Source organism: Nicotiana tabacum, chromosome 5, assembly GCF_000715075.1.
Source record: "Nicotiana tabacum cultivar K326 chromosome 5, ASM71507v2, whole genome shotgun sequence".
Lineage (NCBI taxonomy): Eukaryota > Viridiplantae > Streptophyta > Magnoliopsida > Solanales > Solanaceae > Nicotiana > Nicotiana tabacum.
Window position 1 is genome coordinate 30,550,012 of NC_134084.1, and position 24,291 is coordinate 30,574,302.

Genomic DNA, 24,291 nt, shown 5'->3' on the forward strand with positions numbered 1-24,291 from the left:
GCATCAATGGCTGGACGCGAGGAAGAAGCATGATGAAATCGACGAGGCATCGATGGCGACGAGGGAGCTCCGAAGGCGATGAAGTGAAGCTTGTTGGGTCTGTTTGGAGAAGGTTGACGCTGCAACAGTGTGTGTGTAGCCAGGGCTGCTTGAGGTTGAAGGCAAAGGGAAGCCATGGGAGGTGGGGTTTGGAGGTTGGAGAAGATGAAGCAAATAGGAGGGGTGGCGGATGGGTTAACTCTTTTAGGGTTTTTGTCTTCTTTTTGTTTTGTTTTGTTTTGTAAAATGTAAGACAAAGGGGTTTGGGTCCTTTGGGTTATGGACTAGGTCGACCCAGTTCGAAATAGACTGGGTCGTAGGGAAGATTGGGCCATTTTTGGGCCTGTGGCTTGAAATTGAAGAAGAGGCCCAATTCCGACTTTCTTTATATTTTCGCTCTCTTTTCTTCTTTTATTTTTCTAAAACTAAATTATAAAAATACTTAAACTATTATTAAGAACTAAATTAAGTTATAAAAGCGCAAATTAACTCCCAATAATAATTAACGCACAATTAAGTATTAATTAAGCATAAAATTGTATATTTGGACATTAAATGCTAAAAATGCAAACGATGCCTATTTTTGTAATTTTAATTTTTGTAAAACAAATTTAATTACTATCAATTGTAGAATTAAATCCTACATGCAAAATGCGACATATTTTTGTATTTTTTATTAATTTAGCAAATAAACACGCACAGACAAATACAAATAATTATTCAAAATATCACAAAATATCACAAAATTGCACACCAAAGAAAAATCATTTTATTTTTGAATTTTTTGGGAGTAATTCTCATATATGGCAAAAATCACGTTCTTACACCATTTTTTATTGGGGACAAGTCAGAAAAACATGCTAGTATCTCAAACAGAAAATAATATCAAAATGCCCCTTCAGAAACAATAAATAATTTTCAGTCTCATCATGTTTTTCTTGTAATATAATACAATTAACAGTTCAGTAATAAGCTCGGTAACCATTGTATAATATCAATATTCACGTTTGGGATGTTTCAATAAACGGATCATGTAATCGGTATAACTGTGGACTTCTTTGCAAGAAGTCAAATATAATGATAGTCCCTATTCGAGGGAAATCGGTAACGGTATGCTAGTTATACCTTTTCACTAGCGAGGGATATAACTGTACTTTGTAATCGGTAAATACAAGGTGCGCCAGGTCTAATGAACCCACTGTTAGCTACGAGATCCTTCAAAGTCTACTCCCATTTATACTTGTCTTTGTATCTGTATATACTCATAGGAAAATATTTTAAAACAATATAGGGCATTTCGGTTCTTATCAAATCATGTAATTTCATTTTGATAACAGTAAATTCAAGTAACGGTAAAACATATCTAGTGACAGCAAGAATATTTAAAACAATGGCAATCATGTCAAATAACTATTTCGGTATCATATTTAGTAAAAGACTTGTCCCACATGCAACTCAAATTAATAGGTAATATATTCATATTAAAAATCATGTGTAAATCATGTAGGTTATGAAAACACAAATTGCGGTAAGATTACTACTCATAATACTCGTGTGAAATACCAAACTCGTCACCTCGAGCGATCTGTACAACTTTCTTCAATCAATCTATAACCACATCAACATCGATCTCGTGTTAATTTTCTTGTTTAGGCTAATTCATGGCTAATTTAGAATACCCAACCCTCGAGGTTTCATGTTTGATTCTTAATTTACCCAGAATAATTCTTATTGGTATTTAATTTCTTATACATTGTGAAACCCTTCAAATATATGAACTGAGATAAAAAGAATTACCAGAAGAAAAGAACCCAGCTGAGAACTTTGTGTATTACCCGTAAAAACTAGTGCGTATTTAAGGTTTCTCAAAGTTTGGTTCGAGCCTTTTTCTTCTTCTCCTTTTGAAATCCCTTTTGTGCGTTCTCTGAAGCAGACCCGTTTTCTTTCTTTCTTTCGTTTTTTAGCTTCTGTTGTGTTTGCCTTTCTTTACCTTTTCTTTCTTTGTTTTCCATCACCGTACAATGGGCTTTTCCCCATTTAATTAGCTAATTTTTTCTTCTTTTTCTTTTTTTAGTTTAATTAACATTAAATGACAAAAATACCCCAACTTGAATATGAAGTATTACATTCTCCCCACCTTATGAAATTTGGTCCCTAAATTTTAACTCAAGTACGTACTTGTGGACTGTAACAAATGGGGGTACTTTATTCGCATAGTATCTTTTATTTCCCAAGTAGCTTCTTCAACTATATGATTTTGCCATAAGACTTTTACGAACTCAATTTTCTTTGACCGTAGCTTTCTTATTTGCCTATCAACAATAGCCGTTAGTTCCTCCTCGTAAGACAACTTCTCATCAAGCGGTATAGCAGGTGCTTCAAGCACCTGAGATGAGTCTGATATACATTTCCTTAGCATTGAGACATGAAACACTGGGTGAATAAAAGATAACTCAGGAGGAAGTGCCAAACGATAAGCCACCGCTCCCACTCGGTCTAGTATCTCATATGGTCATATAAACCTGGGGATCAACTTGCCTGTTTTCCCAAACCGCATCACACATTTAATAGGGGAGACTCGTGGGAACACTTTGTCCCCAATTGTGAACACTAAATTTCTTCTTCTCTTATCAGCATAAGACTTTTATCTACTTTGAGTTGCAACAATCTCTATCTGATCAACTGGACCTTGTCTATAGCTTCTTGTACTAGGTCGGGTCCTAATAAGTTAGTCTCATTAGCCTCAAACCATCCGATAGGAGAACAACATCTTATACTATACAATGCTTTGTACGGTGCCATTTGAATACTGGACTGGAAGCTATTGTTGTAAGCAAATTCAGATAAAGGTAGATAAGTGTCCCAACTACCTCCAAACTCAAGATGCAAGCTCTCAACATATCCTCGAAAATCTGTATAATACGTTTAGACTGCCCGTCTATTTATGGATGAAATGCAGTGCTAAGATCTACTCGTGTACCCAATGCTTCTTGAAAAGATTTCCAAAAGTGTGAAGTGAACTGTGATCCTCTATCAGATATGATGGATACTGGAACTCTGTGAAGTCGGACAATTTCGTTCATAAATATCTGTGCATACCTCACTCCACCATATGTAGTCTTCACTAGCAAAAAGTGTGCTGATTTCGTCAGTCGATCTACAATCAACCATACAGAGTCATAACCTCTAAGGGTTCGTGGTAACCCGATGAAAAAATCCATAGTAATTCTTTCCCATTTCCACTCTAGAATCTCAATTTGTTGTAGTAGTCCTGCAGGTCGTTGATGATCAACCTTGACCTACTGACAAGTCAAACAACTAGAAACAAAGTTAGCAACATCTTTCTTCATACCTTCCGACCAATAAAATTGCTTTAGGTCATGGTACATTTTTTGTGGATCCAGGATGTATAGTTTATTTAGTGTTGTGAGCTTCTTTAAGAATATCATGTCTCAACCCATCTACGTATGGTACACATAGCCTGTCACCCATTCGAACAACACCATCACTTTCAACAATTATATCCTTGGTTTTACCAGCTAAGGCCTCATCTCTGTATTTGCATAATCGTTCATCCTCATATTGGGTGACCTTAATGCGCTCAACTAATGAAGACTTAGTCTGAGCACAAACCAACAATGCCTCTGAATTTCCGACATTAAATATGATACCTGTATCTTGTAGTCTCTGAATATCTTTGGCCAAAAGTCTCTTTGTAGGAGCTATATGTGCCAAACTCCCCATAGATTTTCTAATCAATGCATCAGCCACCACATTGGCTTTTCCAGGATGATACAAAATAGAACAATCATAGTCTTTGAGTAGTTCCATCCAATGACGCTGAAGATTTAGATCTCTCTACTGAGACTTTTATGGTCAGTATAAATCTCATAAGTTTTGTCGTATAGATAATGTCTCCAAATTTTTAGAGCAAATACTACTGCAGCCATCTCCAAATCATGTGTAGGATAGTTTTGCTCGTGCTTTTTCAATTTTCTCGAAGCATAAGTAATAACACGACCATTTTGCATGAGAACACATCCTAATCCCACCCTCGAGGCGTCATAGAATATTGAAAATCCTCTAGAACCTGATGGTAAGGCTAATATTGGTGCAGTTGTCAGACACATTTTGAGTTTCTAAAAGCTTTGCTCACATTTCTCCGTTCACTGAAACTTTGCATTTTTCTGTGTTAGCTTGGTTAGTGGCGCTGCTATTCTAGATAAATCCTGTACAAAATGCCTATAATAGCCTGCAAAGCCTAAAAAGCTGCGAATCTCTATAAGAGAAGTAGGTCTGGCCCATTTTTGCACAGCTTCTGTCTTCTTAGGATCTACCATAATTCCATCTTTGGAAACAACATACCCCAGAAATGATACCAAGTTTAGCCAAAATTCACACTTCAAGAACTTAGCATAAAGCTGATATTCTCGCAATGTCTGCAATACAGTCTTGAGATGATCCTCGTGTTCTCCTTGGCTAAGAGAATATATCAGGATATCATCAATAAATACTATTACAAATCTATCCAGAAACTGCTTGAACACCCTATTCATTAAATCCATGAATGACACTGGAGCATTAGTCAGTCCGAAAGGTATCACAAGAAACCCATAGTGCCCGTATCGAGTTCTGAAATCAGTCTTAGATATATCTTCATATTTGATTCTAAGTTAATGATAATCAGAATAGAGGTCAATCTTTGAAAGTGGGCGGCTCGTTGTAACTGATCAAACATGTCATCTATACGAGGCAAATGATATATATTGCATATTGTTATCTTGTTCAACTGCCTGTTGTCAATGCACATTCTCAGGAATTCATGTTTCTTATTTATGAACAGTACTGGTACACCCCATGGTGATACACTAGGTCTAATAAAACCCTTATTTAATAAATCCTATAACTGTTGCTTTAGCTCCCTCAACTCTGCTGATGCCATTCGATATAGGGGTATCGATATGGGATGCGTTTCAGGTAGCAAATCAATACAAAAATCTATTTCTCGTACTGGAGGCAATCCTGGTAATTATTCAAGAAATACATCAAAAAATTCTCTCACTACTGGTACATTTTCTATACTAACTGTTTCTTTTCTTGTGTCATTTACAATAGCTAAGAGACCCAAAAAACCTTTCTTTAAAAGTCATTGAGCTTTCATAAAAGATACAACTTTGCAAATCTCTAGAACCTGACTCCCTCTTAGAATAAAACTGGGTTCATTTGCTATCTCAAACTTAACTATCTTTGCATGACAATTATAGCATAGAAAGAAGATAACCAATCCATTCCCATCAGCATGTCAAAGTCAATCATATCAAGTACAATAAGGTCAGCTAGAGTATCTCTATCCTCAACCCGAATCTGACAAGCACGATACACATATTCAGCTAATAGAGACTCTCCAACAGGAGTAGCAACTAGAAAAGGATCATTCAATAGCTCAGGTTGCTTACTAAACCTAAAGCGAAGTACGAGGACACATAGGAGTGAGTAGATCCCGGATCAATCAACGCAAGTGCATCAAATAAAAAGACATAAATAATACATGTAACTACAACATTCGAGGCCTGAGCATCCTGTCTAGTAAATGCAAAAACTCTGGTCTGACCTCTACCAGCATTCCCTTATCCTTGATTCACAGTAGCACGCTCTTCAGCACCTCGACCTTTATTTTCTGTACCTGTAGCACCTGAAGTATTACGAGTAGTCTGAGTCGGTGCAGCTGACTGAATAGAAGCCTGGTTGAAATTTCTCGGAGGCTGAGGGTAATCCCTCAAGTGATGTCCCAACTGGCCACACCTAAAGCACTCTCCAGTTAGAACACGACATTGTCCCAAATGTGATCTACCACAGGTCTGGCAGACTGGAGTCGTGGCATATATCTGCCCAGAATTACGATGTCTAGAAGATGATGGTCCCCTATTACCTTGTCTATAATGTGGTATGTATGTGGACTGTGAAGATACATGTGTCCTTGTCTGAGAACCCTGTTGTTGTTGTCCCTGATTTCCTACTCTTCTATTTTCACTAAAACCGCCACTGAAAGCCCCTCCTGTCTTAGCCTTCTTATGTAAATCACTAGCTGTACGCTCATCACATCCCTTGTTTTCAATCTTTCTAGCAAGGTCGACTACATCAGAGTAGAGTAGAATAAAATCTTCATCTGTGGGGCTACTCCAGTGTATAGACGACCAATCAATCCATCAACAAACCTCTGAACTCGAGTTTCTTCGGTAGGCACTAAGTAAGGAGCATATATAGCCAACTTACAAAACTTAGTGTTATATGTTGACACATCCATATCTGGAGTCTGAACCAATCTCTCAAAGTCTCTAGCATATTTTTGCATCAGGCTGTCTGGAAGAAAATAATTCTTGAACAACTTTTTGAACTCGTCCCATATCAGTGGTGCTGATCCTGCTGGCCTTCCTAGCAATACAGTTTCATACCATGTTTTGGCCATATGCTCTAGTTTGTATGCTGTGAGTTCCATGACTCTCTCACTAGAACATCCAAGAGCATGTAATGCCTTGAATGTCCCATCCAAGAGACTTTGAGGATCTGTTGAATTATCGGAACCTGTGGATTTTGGTGATTTCAATTTCAGAAACTCTTGTAGGGATACTTCCTTATTCCCGAAAGTCTAAGTCTGTGTAGGTGCTTGTGTCTGTAAAGTAGCCTGAGGAGCTGAACTTCCACCCTGAGCAGGCACCAATGCCTCTAACATATTCAATAACCTTTCCACTGCGTCTGCAGGTAAGGCAACAGTAGGTACAACAATTGGCACTGGTGGTGGAGCGTCCTGAACTCCCTGCCCTTGCACTTGATCTGGCATAGCAGCTTGGGGTTGACCCATGTTCCCAACTTCAGGTTGAGGAGCAATCTGTCTTCTAGTTTGATGAACCCTAACTTGACCGCCACCCCAGGTAGTACCAAGTCTGGCACCACGTCCAGCAGATGAGGGTGTGCGTGTCCTAACCATCTGCGACAGAAATATTCCAAAGTCAATCTCAAGTTATCTCAACGCACGATCAAAGAATGAAAGAAGGAAAAATATTCCTAGATGTTCAGTAGCCTCAAGATCATAAGTATGGGCACCTACATACCCATGAACAAGTCTCTACTAAACATTGCTCCATGACTCGGGACTTAAAGCCTAAGCTCTGATACTAACTTTATCACGACCTAATTTAGGATCGTGACCGGCGCTTAGGAGCAAGTGCTCCCAAGTAAGCCTCATCGGTGTTTTACAGAAAATCGAACAGAGTTTCCCCTGTTTTTGGACTATCACAAAAACATTTCATATCTCAAATCAACAACCAAACATCCTAATATCATACCAAACAATTGATAACTTATCAATTAACCAAAACAAATCTCCACCATTACTAATCAACCCACTAACAACCTGAATTACTAATTTATCTCCAACTTTGATAATAAAGAACGATACTCAACATAAGACTATAATAACAAAAGAATACTCATGACACTAAAACATTGACTATGGAGCGACTCTAATAGTTCAAAGAAAAAAATCAAAACATTAAATAAAACCTCCGCCCACGCGACAAGTGTGAGGCTCACAAGGAACTATCAACCTGTGCGCTCTAATTAACGAAATCCTCGCCTGCGTCAACTGCTGTCTCTGTAAAACAAATTTGTGGGGAATGAGCCGCTAGCTCAGGGAGTAATAACACTTAACCACAACCGTTTTTATTGGGGACAAGTCAAAAAAATATGCTAGTATAATAAACAGAAAATAACATTAAAATTCCCTTTCAGAAACAATAAAAAATTTTCAGTCTCATCATGCTTTTCTTGTAGTATAATACAATTAACAGTTCAGTAATAAGCTCGGTAACCTCTATATAATATCAATATTCACATTTGGGAGGTTTCAATAAACGGATCATGTAATCGATATAACTGTGGACTTCTTTGCAAGAAGTCAAATATAACGGTAGTCCCTACTCGAGAAAAATCGGTAACGGTATGCTAGTTCTACCTTCCAACTAGCGAGGGATATAACTGTACTTTGTAATCGGTAAATACAAGGTGCGCCAGGTCTAACGAACCCGCCGTTAGCTACGGGATCCTTCAAAGTCTACTCCCATTTATAGTTGTCTCTGTATCCGTATATACTCATAGGAAAATAATTTAAAACAACAAAAGGCATTTCGGTTCTTATCAAATCATGTAATTTCATTTCGATAACAGTAAATTCAAGTAACGGTAAAACATATCTAGTGACAGCAAGAATATTTAAAACAACGACAATCATGTCAAATAACTATTTCGGTATCATATCGAGTAAAAGACTTGTCCCACATGCAACTAAAATTAATCGATATTATATTCATATTAAAAATCATGTGTAAATCATGTTGGTTATGAAAACACAAATTGCGGTAAGATTACTACTCACTGTACTCGTGTGAAATACCAAACTCGTCACCTCGAGCGATCCGTACAACTTTCTTCAATCAATCTATAACCACATCAACATCGATCTCGTGTTAATTTTCTTGTTTAGGCTAATTCATGACTAATTTAGAATACCCAACCCTCAAGGTTTCATGTTTGACTCTTACTTTGCCCAGAATAATTCTTATTGGTATTTAATTTCTTATACCTAGTGAAACCCTTCAAATATATGAATTGAGATAAAAAGAATTACCAGAAGAAAAGAACCCAGCTGAGAACTTCAAGTATTACCCGTAAAAACCAATGCGTATTTAAAATTTCTCAAGGTTTGGTTCCGACCTTTTTCTTCTTCTTCTTTTCCTTTTAAAATCCCTTTTGTGCGTTCTCTGAAGCACACCCGTTTTCTTTCTTTCTTTCTTTCTTTCTTTTTTTTAGCTTCTGTTGTGCTTGCCTTTCTTTACCTTTTCTTTCTTTATTTTCCGTCACTGTACAATGGGCTTTTGCCCATTTAATTAGCTAGGTTTTTCTTGTTTACTTTTTTTAGTTTAAGTAACATTAAATGACAAAAATATCCCAACTTGAATATGAAGTATTACAATATATATAAAATTTATCCCAAACTCATGCATCTTTTAACTTATGATAATTTGAAAAGCTAGAAATTCAACAAAAAAATTATGGTGATTTTTTGGATGCTTCGGATTCACTTGCTAAAACCTTGCTTTATGTTAATGCAATTCGTATGAAAGCCATTTGACAAGGGCAGACAATGCACATGATTCTCACAGTTATCTTGATGGGGTTCTATTATTTATGATGCAGGAATGTGCACTAACTTACAAAATTGATCGTGTATTGAAATTTTGGTGATGAATGCCATGGGATTTTTGCTTCATGTCCAAGGCTCTCAGATATAATTTCTTGGGAAACCATTCATCGATGAAGCAATGCCAATAAAAATGGCCATCTTTTTGAAATCATGAAAGAGTAGAAAAAAGTTAAATTTCTTGTTCAAATATTATACAAGCTAATTACACCTCCTTGAAAAATCATGATCCATACGCTATTTGAAGATATTTGAGAACTATGGAGCCTTGCATTTGTAGTGTAATAGTTATCTTTTGTAAATAAACGTTAGAAACACACTGTTTGTCATATTTTAGCTCCTTTTTTAATATACCTTTTTTGTGATATATGTTGGGTTAAAGCTTCTTAGAGGTTAAAATAGAGTGAATGGAAAATGGAGGGAAAATAATTTTTTTTTTAATTTTCCTATTTGACAAAGGGACGTTGTCCCATATTGGAGGAGGAAAAGAGTTTTGATGGGTATATATACAATTGCACTTCGTCTAGCTCTTCAAGAGTTGAGAAGAAGCCAAGCCCCGCGCCATCGTCGGTTTCGGCTTTGGATTGATTTTTTGGACCGTTACTGTAACGATCCGGCCGGTCGTTTTATGAATTACCACTCTGTTTCCCCATTTCTGCTTCTTACTGCTTTGTTTACTGGTGCTATGTGTGATCAGATTGGTTGGCTCGGGTTCGGAGAGGTTTTGGTAAGGTTTGAGGTACTTAATCTCTTTTGAGGAAACATAAGTTGGAAAAGTCAACCGGATGTTGACTTATGTGTTAGAGGGCTCGGATGTGAATTACGATGGCTCGGATAGCTTCGAGAGATGATTTGGGACTTAGGAGCGTGATCGGAACGTGTTTTGAAGGTCCAAAGTAGATTTAGGTTTGAATTGGTGAAATTGGAATTTTGGGATTTTCCGGTTGATAGGTGAGATTTTGATATAGGGGTCGGAATGGAATTCCGGGAGTTGCAGTAGGTCCGTCGTGTCATTTGGGATGTATATGCAAAATTTCAGGTCATTCGGATGTGGTTTGATAGACTTTTTGATCAAAAGTGTAATTCAAAAGATTTTGGAACCTTAGGCTTGAATTCGATGTATTTTGGTTGATTCGATGTTGTTTGAGGTGTTTTGAAGATTGGTATAAGTTTGGATGGTGGTATGTGACTTGTTTGTGCTTTTGGTTGAGGTCCCGGGTTCCTTGGGGTGATTCCGGATGGTTGACGGAAAGATAGAAATTTGGAAATGGCAGCTGAAGTTGTAGGACTGCTGTCATAACCGCATCTACGGTTGGGAAGTGGAAGACCAGTCGCAGAAGGAGCCAAGAATGCAGGAACCCCAGAAGCGGTTAAGGAACCGGATTTGCGATGGCGCATGTGCAGATGGTGCATCGCAGATGCGGAAATTGAGGCTTAAGTGATGGCCGCAAAAGCGGTTGCGCAGGAGCGAGTTATGGACCGCAGGTGCGAAAAGCCAGGGCGAGAAGGTATAAAAGGATTTCTTCGCGATTTTTGAGTTGTTCTTCACCATTTCAAGTCGGTTTTGGAGCTTTTTGGGAGCTTTTGAAGAAGGATTCAAGGGATAACATCTGGAGGTAAGATGTTTGAACCTAATAATCGATCCTATGGCATTATTTCACTGATTTAGCCTAAGATTAATGGAAATTAAGGGTTAAAAGTTGGGTATTAGGGCTTTGTATTGGAGACCTTGACTTGAGGATTTGATGGGCCATTTGTGGTCGGATTTTAAGACTTTTGATATGTATGAACTCGTAGGAGATAAGGAATCTATTGATGTAAATTTTGTCGAATTTCGAGACGTGGGCCCGGGGGTCGGGTTTTGGTTAATTTCGGTATTTATGTTGTAAATTGATTATTTTCGCATGGGCTTCATTCCTTTAGCATATTTTGACGTCGTGATTATTATTTTGGATAGATTCGACGCAAGTGGAGGCCGATTCGAGGGGCAAAGGCGTCGCAGGCTAGAGTTTGGACCGAATTTAGGTGAGTAATGATTGTAAATGTTTTACTGAGGGTATGAAACCTCGGATCTGAAGCGCCTGAATCTGCACACATGGTGCAGGGAGTAAAGTGAGTACTCCAACTCAGTGAGTAATAACAATAAATGAAGACTGAGCGATAAGAAATCACGTAAAAACATAATAACATGCTATAAAGAGGCAGAGTAAAACCAGTAAAATGCAATAAAACAGTGAAATCTCATAAAACACCTTAGTTCAGTTTAAGCTTCTTTAAAATACCTTTTTAACAGTTAAACAAGTAAATGACAGGCAGCTAGAAAAGATAAACACATAAAAACCGCCCCTCGGGCACAATACCAACAGAATCAGCCCCTCGGGCAACAACATGGAACAACACCAGCCCCTCGGGCTATATCTTATATCACAATGGGTACCCGCGCTCACTGGGGGTGTACAAACTCTGGGAGGGGCCCCTTACGGCCCAAGCGCAATATCAAGTCATCTCGTGGCATAATCAATAGGCTCTCGGCCTCATATCAACCAGCCACCTCATGGCGTACAATCTCAGGCCCTCGGCCTCTTAATCATAAATCAGTGTATCACTGTTGCGGCGTGCAACCCGACCCAAAAGTATCCTCACAACACAGGCCCTTGGCCTTACTTAGTCAGAAGTCTCTAAAAGCCTCTCGGGCACAATAAAAATATGATGTTCAACCCAAATTATCATTTAAAGTATTAAAACAGAGTAAACATGGCTGAATTATGAAAACAGTATAATATAGCATGACTGAGTACAGATATAAAATCAAAACAGTGAGAAAATAGCAGTAAAATTCCCTAAGGGTCCAAATAGTTGGCACGAGGCCCAAATATGGCATTCAACCCGAAACATAATAATATCAAACAATTTTTAATCAAATATGCGGTAAAATAATCATTCGGGATGGACTAAGTCACAATCCCCAATATATATATATATATATATATAACTCGTGGAAGAAAAAACTCTTGGAAATAAGTAGTGCAGTATATTTTATAACCAAAATTATGAGTATGTATAATTTAGAATCATATATATATATATATATAACTCGTGGAAGAAAAAACTCTTGGAAATAGGTAGTGCAGTATATTTTATAACCAAAATTATGAGTATGTATAATTTAGAATCATAGCATATTATTACTACAACAATAGAATCAGAAAGTAGGCCCAGTACTGCCGTTTTTAACTGCCAGTACCAAACCAAATATTAGTACATGAATATGGTTCAGCCGCATCATCACTAAAACAATGCAAAGTAGTACAAAAAGGTAGAGCTGTCAATATGGGCTGAGTCGGGCCGGGTTAGCAATTGACGAGCTGGGCTGGGCTAGCCCACCATTTTGATGGGTCTTATAATGGTCAGCCCACCCCAGCTTTATGTGGGCCACGAGCCTCCACGAGCCGGCCCATCATTTTTGAAAATATAATTTTATATTTTTTCTTTAAGTTCTGACCTAAAAAAAGATGATTATTTAAAAGTTAAAAAATATCTTATTGGAAATAATTCACAAAACTTAATAACTTTTTATATTGTTCCAATATATCACAATAAATACTAAAAAAAGTAAAAGACAAGATTATATTTCATTCACTAAAAGTCAAAACTTAAAACAAACTATTCAAGAGAACGTTCATGATGCTTATGAGATATCCAATACATCATCTTCATCAAACACATTTGAATACGCTTGTGACAAGGTTGTCTTAACATCTTCACTTTCATCTGCAATTCATATGCAATATTAATTAGTTAAATATTAAAAATAATTAAATTTTAAAAATTAATAATATTTAAATTCACATAAAAAATATTACTAGTTTGAGTTCGGCAAAACCTGTGCAACCAATTTCAAGTAGTAACAAATGTTTAGACATTTTCATAATAAATGCATCTTCTGTACTTTGTAAGAACACGCCACCAATGCTAAATGTTGATTCCGATGGTACAATGGTAATAAGAATGCTAAGTACATCACGCACCATCATTGAAAGATCGGGATATTTTCTAGAATTGTCCTTCCAATACATGACAACATCATCTCTTGAAACTTCTCAAGATCAAGTTATGGTTCCTCTTAGTAAAGATCTAATTCTGACTTTCCATCTCTAAAGGCAGTATATTTTTTATCTTTATATATTTTAAATAAATATTTTATTAGGCCCACGGACCGGCCCAGCCCAACCTCAATCAAGCCTCACGGGCCACGGACTTACTCGGGCCGGGCTTAAAAGTCTCGTTTTTAAACGGGCTTAAAAAATTCTAGCACAACCCTGCTAAATCACGGGCTGGGCTGGACTGGCCCAACGGGCCAAGCCCATATCGACGGCTCTACAAAAAAGGTTCACTCCACGTGGCTCATCTACCTCTTACAGAGGAAATACACGTAACGTGTTTGCATTTGATTTCATAATAAAGCTTTTCTTCTTTCTTTCTTAAAGATCAAGTTAACTAATACTTCCTCTACAATTTTGTTTGAATATAGTTGATTGAGCCCAATATTTAAGCAAAAAATAAAAGTATTATATGACCTTTAATATACATTTACAAGTTTGTAAATATAAGAATTTTTACAATTTCTATATTAAGTATGACATAATATTTATATAGTTATAGAATGTTACACCCCAATTTTGAGAGGTGCGACCGACATATGATACCTGAAGGCCCGTTCGAACTGACACGTGCTCTTCCAACTTTTTATTCATAAGAAAATTGGACCGTTGAGGCCTTCAAGTAACGACTACTAAAATTTAAAATGAGTACAACTAATTAACAAAAGAAATATTGTCATTTTATACATGATCATCACTAACATTAACATGGTTATACCCGATCTTTACATGCAACCAAACACTAACACTAGTCTGCAAGTCTCTAAAAGTACCAAAAAAGTATTGTAAGCACGTGATTTTTGCCCTATGAAAGAATTACTCCCAAAAAATTCAAAATAAAATGATTTTCCTTGGTGTGCAATTTTGAGAATTTTTGGATAAGTATTTGTATTTGTCTGTGCATGTTTATTTGTTAAATTAATAAAAAAATACAAAAATATGTCGCATTTTGCATGTAGGATTTAATTCTACAATTGTTAGTAATTAAGTTTGTTTTACAAAAATTAAAAATTACAAAAATAGGCATCTTCTGCATTTTTCGCATTTAATGTTCAATTGTACAATTTTATGCTTAATTATTACTTAATTGTGCGTTAATTGTTATTGGGAGTTAATTTGCGTTTTTATAACTTAATTTAGTTCTTAATAATAATTTAAGGATTTTTAGAATTTAGTTTTGAAAAAATAAAAGAAGAAGAGAGAGAAAAAATACAAAAAAATCGGAATTGGGCCTCTTCTTCAAATTCAAGCTACAAGCCCAAAAAATTGCCCAACCTTTTCCATAACCCGGTCCATTTCAACCGGGTCGACCCGGTCCACAACCCCAAAGACCCAACACCCCCTATCTTGCATTTCAAAAAACAAAACAAAACAAAAAAAAAACCTAAAAAACCCTAAAGAGATCCGCCCCCCCTCTTTCTCTCTTCTTCTTCTCCAACTCCCCGAGCTCCCCACCCATGGCTTCCCCCCCGTTGCTGCTACCCTGCTGCCCAACATCGACCACCGCAAGAATACACAGTTTCCCCAACCCCAGGGAAGAAATCCTCGGCGCCGCTGCTCGTCTTCCTCACAATCACCGGATTCCAGCCGCCATCCATCAACTTCTCGCCATCAGACAACCCAAAGAACCCCACCCCCCAGCCGCGACCTTCTTCTTCAACCAAGGAACGACCTCACTTCTTATTCTTCATCTTGAACTCCCTTCACCATTGTTAAACAACAACAAATCCGACCACAACACAAACACACACACGCCCAAAACTGGCCGGAAGTCGTCGAACCTCCATAGCCACGCCAAGCAACCCCGCTGCCATTGCTTCATCTCTTTCGTCAAGCTCGAAGCTTGCTCGACATCCATGGCTGCTGCTACGTCCAGTCGTCGACGATGAACAACTCGTCAACCTTGACCTTCTCCAAATAGACCCAGCTGCTTCACCACTCAGCTCCATTTCCTCGTCGATGCTGCTTCCTCGTCGCTGCTGCTGCCCGCGTCCAGCTACGACGAGCAGCCATGGCTGCTCCAAGCAGTGTTGCTGCTTCTCTTCTTTCTACCATGGTTGCTGCTGTTTCTTCCACCCTCGTCGTCGCTCAATGCCTCGCCATGCTTCAGCTCCCCCGCCGCCTTCACGCTTCTGCTTCCTGCTGCCTCTGCGTCGACCAAACGACCAACTGCTACTGCCTCACCAACGTTCATTCTACTTCATCTTCTTCGTTTTTCGTCGTTGTTCTGAACCGGTTAGTTGGTTTAAGTTTCACTTTTGTCCGTATTTTTTTTGATATTCTCAAATATAAAATCGGTAAATGTTTGATTTTTGTTTGTTCGTGTTCATTGTTTTGTTAATTTTTCAGTTTGTTCATGTGAAATTGTTAGTTTAATGTTGTTAGTTTCAAATTGAAGTTTAATTAATTATTTCTTCAGTTTGTTTCATGTGTTTTATGTATTTTCAGAAATTGTTAATGTTGTTAGATTCAAGTTTAAATTCATAATTGTTTCTTCTTCGGTTTTGTTTTTGTTATTTGTCTAAAAGAATTTAGTTGTAATAGAGAAATATGTTGGTTTAATCATTTGAATCCGTCATGTTTTGTTGTTTAAAATAGATTTAATTCATGTTCATCTTTGTTTGAAGTTCATTTTTAATCCAGTGATTTAATGTGAGTTTATGTTTTGGTTTTTGATTTGTTGATTTAGTTTGAATCATGTATTGTGTTGTTAATATTGTTGTTTCTTTGCTCATCCATTTTTGGTCTAAGTTAACCAGGATTGGTTCCCAATATGGTTAATTTATTCACATTAATTTGATGTTGTTCAATCTGTGTTCATATGGTTTGTTGTTGAATTTGTGTAGAAATTGGTCATATTGGCCATATTTTGGTTGAGTTTGATTAATTGATTGGTTATAGCTGATGGGGGTAGTTTGGTAAATTGCAGTACGTTCAGGGGTAAAATGGTAATTGTAATAAGGTCGGAGGGGTAGTTTGGGAATTGTACATTTTGAATAATTCTTTATGTTAAGCATGAGGGACAAAATGTAATGGGGGTGGGTGATATAATTGTTTATGTTAGGCATGGGGGACGAGAGGTAATGGGTTGAGGTTTGATATATTTATTTAATGTAGTGGGGGACAAAACATTAGGTAGTGGGATTAAAAGGGGTATTTTAGGAATGGAAAATGGGCAGAATTGACTAAATTAATGGTCCGTTAGTCAAGCACTAATAAGACAAAAGCTTATATATTAGTTTAATGTTAGTGGAGGACCGACCCTTATATCATGCCTTAATTTAGGGAATAAAATAAGGAAAAGCATTCCTTAGTGGGATTTTGTTGAAAATGGGCAGATTTTTTGGGATTTTGGTCGGGTAAGTGAAGTTTTTCAAAGGAGGGCGGATCTGTTTGGTTATTATATATACATAGAGTGGGGGAAAAAGAAAAGGAGATTATCGGGAAAACAGAAAAAGAAAAGAGAGAACAGAGAATACACAAGAAGAGGGGACAAAATACAGAAGAGATAAAAATTGGAGAAATTTTAAAACTAAAGGAGAGAACAAAAACTGAAAAAAAAATCTTCTACTTTCTTTCATTGATTGAAATCATCATTAATTGTTGTTGTTTCATCGAAGCTTGAAGCTTTTTTTTTTTGGGATTACTACTCCACCGGTTTGCAAACTCTATTCCTGGGTTGTTACTGTTGCTGGGCTGTTGTTGCTGTGCTGTATTGTTATTACTGCTGCCGATTCTCATCTTCATCTTCTTTTGTTTCCAATACCAGGTACACGACTGTAATACTAGCTATTGCAAGCTAATAATGTGGAAGCATGAATACATATGAAGAATGAAATTTTGAAGTTTTAATTTCGTTTTTTTTGTTCCTTTTATTGATTGTATTTAAGCTATTTCATGTATTACTAAATAATAATTGGAATAAGAAAAAATAACATAAGTTAGTCTTTAATGAATCGGTTTGGCAAAACGAGTTAATTCACTAGTTATGAAGGTTTCAAGATTATCAACAGTAGGTTAATCATGAACAAGTAGCTAAATTTAGCTAAGACATGAATTTAAATTAAATTTCGTAAATTAGGCATTAAGGCATGATTTGAGTTCAGGCAAGATTAGAAGAACGTTTATGTCTAATAAACTTTCTAATAAGCTTTAGTAATTATGGTTAAATCTAGTTTCAAATGGTTGTGAATAATTAATCTAAATAGTTTTTTTATAACAATGCTGAGTTTTAATCTAGCTGTATTTGATTCTTTTGAATATTAGTTGTCGAATTTTTATTTTATTTATAATTTCGAATTTTTTGAGTAAAATTCCTTTTCATCAATATTTGTATTAATCTAGCAATTAGTATGTCATGCTTTCTTAAATAAATAAAATAAAAACTCGTAATTAATTGAGAGATTTTCTTTTATTTTAGAGACAAACTTAATAGAAGAAATGTAGTCACTGTAGGTTTATCCTTAAAAAATAAAAATGAGACGAGCCTCGCCAAATAAATCACACATCGCTGGGGCCCTCAATAAATACATAACCATTGACTAGACTTTGGATTTGGCCGTTTAATGAACCTTTACGGCCTCTTCCTAAAATAACAATACGTTAGTCTCTTTAGGGCGCGCCTTAATAAATCTTACCTTCTTAAACTCGGGTGCACATTTATGTGACCCAAATCCAAATCTCAACGGAGTCAAAGTGTGTCAACGACCACGGGTACATTGATTGTGACGCGATTTGAGATACATTTTCACAACGTTGCAATTCCTTGATAAAAATAACAGTAAATGATAAAAGCGGTTAAAAGTTAAATTTTGCACATAGGTTCAACATGTATTAAATCAGATAATCAAGCCAAATATGACAGTTGAGCGACCGTGCTAGAACCACGGAACTCGGGAATGCCTAACACCTTCTCCCGGGTTAACAGAATTCCTTATCCGGATTTCTGGTACGCAGACTGTAATATGGAGTCATTCTTTTCCTCGATTCGGGATTAAAAATAAATAAACAAATCCCATTTCGATTGTCCTTTAATTGGAAAAAACTCTTACGCCCCCGCGGGGGCGAAAAAAGAAGGTGTGACAGCTCTGGCGACTCTGCTGGGGATGAATACCCAGAACCACTGGTTCAGGGTTAGAAATTCGAGCTTATATAAATTGTTATATTTGGTTTTATCTGATTTTGTCACATGTTTCGGCTCAATGTGCTAATTGATGCTTTTACCGCTTTGATATTATCTGAATTGTATATAAACTTTGCCGAAACCCTTCTCTTCTTAGTTCTTACCTCCGGGGAGAAGCTCGCTGGTCGAGACTCCCTATTCTGTTAGTGTCAATACCTGAAATAAGAAAGAGGCCGGACAAGTTACAAAGCCGGACGATCCCGCGGGTCCCCGGTACATAACCCCCTCCTCGACTCGAGTTGTCCGCTCGGGTACACAGTCTAGAACAAATACCCAGGTTATGAACCTAGAATAACTCAGCTTCATGCCAGATCCCTAGTAGGAACGTTTGTTTGCATCACGTGCATTTGACTTTGGAGGCTCAACACAAGGGTTGGGTCTGTCTAGGACAGGTGTACCAAAAAATGAAAATGACCATCCTGATGCATCTTACTTGCTGCTACTCGCGCATTTAGTTTTATTTGATTCGGGCTTGTGTGTTGACCGACTTTTGAATATCAGGAATAATATTTTGAAATTGAAAAAAAAAGAAATAGCGGTTAAGGAATTGATTGTTTATTTTTGAAAAAAACTCAATGCCCAAATACTGTCAAAACTCTACCGAAATTTTGAGAAAATGAGAAAAAAATGTCTTATTAGTTTGTTTTATTAAAAGCAAAGGGAAAATAAAAATAAAAAAAAATAGAAAAAATAGTTTGTCTTGCCATGAAAATGAAAATGAAAAAGAATCTTGTTTTTAAAATATTTTATTTATTTATTTATTTGTTTATGAAAATAATAAAATAAAAAGAGTCGGGCGTTGAAAGTGGTTTTATTATTTGTTGCAAATATATATATATATATATATATATATATATATATATATATATATATATATATATATATCCAAAAAGTTTTTCTTTATTTCCAAAATATATATATATATATATCTTTGTTTGTTATCTTTATTAGTTGCAAAAAATATTTGTCTTGCCAAAAGTCTAGAAAAGTTTTTTAGACCCCCAATTTTCAAAACAAAAAAATCCAAAAATATTTTCCATTATTGACTTCTTTAGAAAGTCTTTTTAATTATTAAAAAATAAAAATAAAAAATATATATAATAAAAAAAATCCGAAAATATTTTCCTTCTTCTTTCAAAATTGAAAAGAAAATTTAAAATTCAAAAAAAATACTTTTAGAAGCATTTCTTTCATTGAAAGTAAAATTCCAAAAATATTTTCTTAGAAATCCTTCTTTGCAAAAATGCTCCATTTCTTCTTTATAAGTCTTTCCTGCAAAAAATAAAATAAAATAAAAAAAAGTTAGTTCATTTACTTATTCATGATCTGCCCGAACTACGCGGGTTTGTTTCTCACCGGATGTGAGATACGTAGGCAACCCTCATCGGGTCCAACCCCACCTTTTGCTAAAATAACCAAAAAAAAAATTAAAAAAAAACATGTCAAAGTTTTAATTTTGTCATAAATAAGTCGGGTGATGCTGTTTTGTCAAAAAATAGCCGAATGTTCCCGAAAGGGACGCCGGAAGGCTGACTTTGCATAAACAGCCACTTTTTGGGTCATGTTTAAGATTAGGTCCAGTTGACCCACACAGCCTTAAAAAAATCTTCGTCCCCGAGGCGCAGGAGGGCCGTGTTTGCAACACCAGGTTTTTATTGTAATTTGAAAAAAAACAAAAAACAAAGAGTCAGCGGTCAGGTGAATACCGTTTGAATTTTAGTCAAAAATAAGCCGAGCCAGCTTCGGCCGCGTCTTAAACCATTCTTGCCGAAATAGACTTAGAGTATCTTTCAGTTGTCGAAAGGCTATTTTCGTAAAAGAACGGACAAGTTTGTAAAGTGTCGTAAAATAACCCTCCCCGGCCTCAAATTCATGTGAAATTTGGAGGGGGCCACGTTTGCAAATATAACTGTTCGGTTGCATTTGTCAAACGGAGAAAGGAAGCTGGCCATTTGTTTTTGGAGTTTGTAAATCTTTTTATTAGAATATGTGGGTTGTTTGATTTTCGAGTTTGCAGGTCATCTTCAAACCTTTGAAACCCAGTTTGTTTTAATATGAAAATTGAAAAAAATGTTTATTATTGTTTATCTTTTATTGGTCCGAACTACGCAAGGTCTGATTCATGCGGGGTCATAATACGTAGGCAATCTCCATAAGATTCGACCACAACAAAATAATGAAAAAAATGAAAAAATGATGAAAAAAAAATGATGAAAAAAAAATCAAAAAAAAGAGAGAAAAAAAGAAAAGATGATGTTAATAATGAGGACCGACTGAGTCCATTCTAACCTGTTTTATTTTGAATCGCAAAGAAAGTTAAGGTGGTTGGTTTGTGGTAATCCAAGACAATGACACCCAGAACATCGCGTAGAATCCTTTACCCGCACATCATGATGCACACTTTGCGGGGATCAGGCCTGATAGCAGAAGCACTCGAATCCTATTGGGGAATTGTTGACTAAGGTTGATGATATTGAAGCTGGTAATGGTCTTGGCAGTACTGATGCGAAGCTTAGTGGCTAAGATGCCAGTTTTGATAAAGTGGGAGAACGCTCCGTTCCTTGGTTAGCAAGAGAGAAGCTTGTGGTGGCTTATTTTGTTGTCATTTTTGTTGACCGGATTATTCTTAGGGTTGTAGTCCGGATATTGTCTTGTGTCAACTTTCTTATCTTTCCATTTGTCATAGCGGCTTGTTTAAATTTTGTCTAGTTTGTTTTAGGATTTTATTCTGGTTTGTTTTGTTTGTCTTGTTATTCAAACCATTCCACCGGTAGTCTAAAGCAAATCCGGTCTTTTATTATTTCCAGTCATCTTCTTGTTTAGTCCTTTTATCATTTTGTTCAGCGCCGATTCCAGTGACATGACATGCGCACACAGTTTGGTCCTAGTCTTTAAAGTTAATCGTAAAACCCCGGAAAGGTGATCAGAACATTTAAAGAAAATAAGGACGGTTTGAGATTATTCAGACCTCGAGTCATATGGAACTGGGGCAAGTAAAACATAAAGAAAACCGTTAAAAGCAAGATTCGCCAAATTGGCATGAGGGTCGATAATGGGAGTGAGAGTGTCGCCCAACGGTGCTTTAGAAATGACAAATGAAAAAGCAAATGTTGAATATAATTATCAAGTCCAGCACCATCAGAAGAGGCTACAAATCTTTGTTTAAATTGCGTTGTTTGCACTTGGCATGTTTGAAGACTGGAATGACGAAGGCATTTTGTTCTGCTACCTAAACACTTTATCCTTCGTTACCCCTTTTGAGCCTTATTTTTTTTTTTTCGTACCCCTCGTTCGGAATCATTAGCAACGACTAGAAAACACAAGCATGACAGGTAAAGAAAAAGAAGAAAAAAGAAGAAAGAAAAGAAAACAACAAAACCGAAAAAAAGAGAAAAAAAAAGAGAAAAGAAAAGAAAAATGATAACAAAGAAAAAAAGAAAGTAAAATGAAAAAAGAGGAATTGGGAACTACGTTTGACCTGATTCCTCAAATAGGATACGTAGGCGCTTCACGGCTCGGTCATAGGGTGCATAGTGTGCATAGTGTGCATGGTGTGCATAGTGTAACAAAAAATTAAAAAAAAATATAAATAAATAATACCCAAGCAAGAAATTGGGGTAAGGGTTGCGCTTGTTGTAAACAAATATGGTTCCGAAGGTTGTAATTTTGAACCTCAAAAATTTGTTTTTGAGCCTTTAATACCTTTTCTTTCTAGCCTATCCAAAACCCACATTACGGTCCAAAGAAAGACCTTCTGATCGGTCTTCAAAGGATGCCAAGTCAGACAAATAAGAGTCTTACCGGTGAACATAACACTCTGTTCCACAATAGAAAGGACTCTAATCTCCAGCAGAGAGAGTCATACCGGCAACACTCCAAATACCCAGCTGGAAAGTGATACAAATGAGAGAGTCTTATCGGTGAAAATCTTCACGGACACCATAAGACGATGAAAGCTGAGAGAAAAACCAAAATGAGAGAGGCTTGATAGTGAAAAGCCTTCGGGCACTATAAGTCGAATAAGATTGAGAATCAGATGGGGAATTGCCAATTGAAGGTCTTGAAAGACGATTGACCGCGGAGGATAGGCCACATGTGCATGTCGTGACCATTAGAGTCGGTATCTGCGTTTGATAGGTTTTTATTTATAGTTTCTTTTGTTAAAGAGTCATCTTTTTCCTTTGTCTTTTTTATTCTGTTCCCTTTTATCTTTGCCTTTCATAGAAAAATTCCCCAGTAGAGTCTGTTTGGTCAGAACAAGTGAGAAATGACTTCAAAATCTGCCATCAGCTTTCCAATTATGCAAGACTGGATCTGATTAGAACATCCAAATGGTCTAAGTCAGTAAGGAACAAGCGCGAGGCCAGTGTCAAAAAGATATACCTAGCAAAAGGGAATTGGCAAAAGTATTGACGAGTGTCAAGAGGTATATCCCAACCGAAATCAAAGGTTAATAAACCTCAAGGCCGAGGCCTGTGGACAAAGCAAGGAGAGCAGTGAACATGATTTGGGGAAATTCATACTAGACTAAAAGGTCGGGGAAATGCCAGTTTCCGAGCTATGCCACAAAAGAAGAGGGATATCCCCAGCAGAAAGGGATTATGCCCAGCAAATAATATCATCCCCAACAAGTTGTGGAACGCAGAGCAAGGAAGGAGAAAGGGAAAGCCAACCCAGCAGGAGTATCACAACCAACCACCGCGTTTTAAACTAACAAATTTTGTTTGATTTGAAACAGGTAAAAGAAATGGCATTGATGACAGAAATGCATGCCATAAGGGAGATTGTCAAACTGGGGCAGAAAATTTTCCTTTCATTTAGAAAATTTTCTGGAAGTTAGGTACCTAGTCGAGTAAGAATAAAGATAATACCAGTCTCAAGGGAAGTGGTCTTTGAACCAGTGTTTCCCCCAACATAATAAGTTTCAATGGAGGAAGTTGTTCCCCAGCAGACAGAACAAAGGGATGACACTTGTGCTCAGAAAAGCAAAAGGCCAGTATCATTCCCAACAGCCTTCCGAAGAGTGAAGCACTAGTTCTGAAGGAGTCAGAATCCCCCAGCAGTGTTATCCTCGACAGCGTTATCCCCAGCTGATAACATTTTATCCCCCAACAGGTAAGTAAATAATTCCCCAACAGTGTTATCCCCAGCAGTTCGAGGAGTCCAACACAAGTTTGGTGAAAATTGGTATCCTCAGCGGTTCCTTTCGGGGAAAGGCAAAACAAGTCTTAATGGAGGTAGTCTTCGAAGGAAGAAGCTATGCAAAAAAAAAAAAAAAAAAGGAAAAAGAAAAAAAAAGAAAAAAAAGGAAAAAGAAAAAAAGGGGAAGTAGTTTGCAGAGGAATGAAACATCCTACTTAAAAGGAAGTAATTTTGGAAGGAGTAAGATAACATATTTACTCAGCAGAGTTATCCTCAGCAGTTCGCAGTGTTATCCCCAGCGGATCATCGAGATGTAGAAGCATCCTCGACAGAGTTTCGACCAAGTTTCAAGAGGGTCGGACAACCCAGAGTGGGTAAGGAAGAAAAGGAAAATTCATCCCCAAAAAAATAATCCCCAGCAGTTACGAGGGAAGACAACACAAGTTTTTAAGGAAATGGTTTACCCCTAGGAGACGCACTTCCTAAGTTTGTTTTTTACCCATAGGTGATGC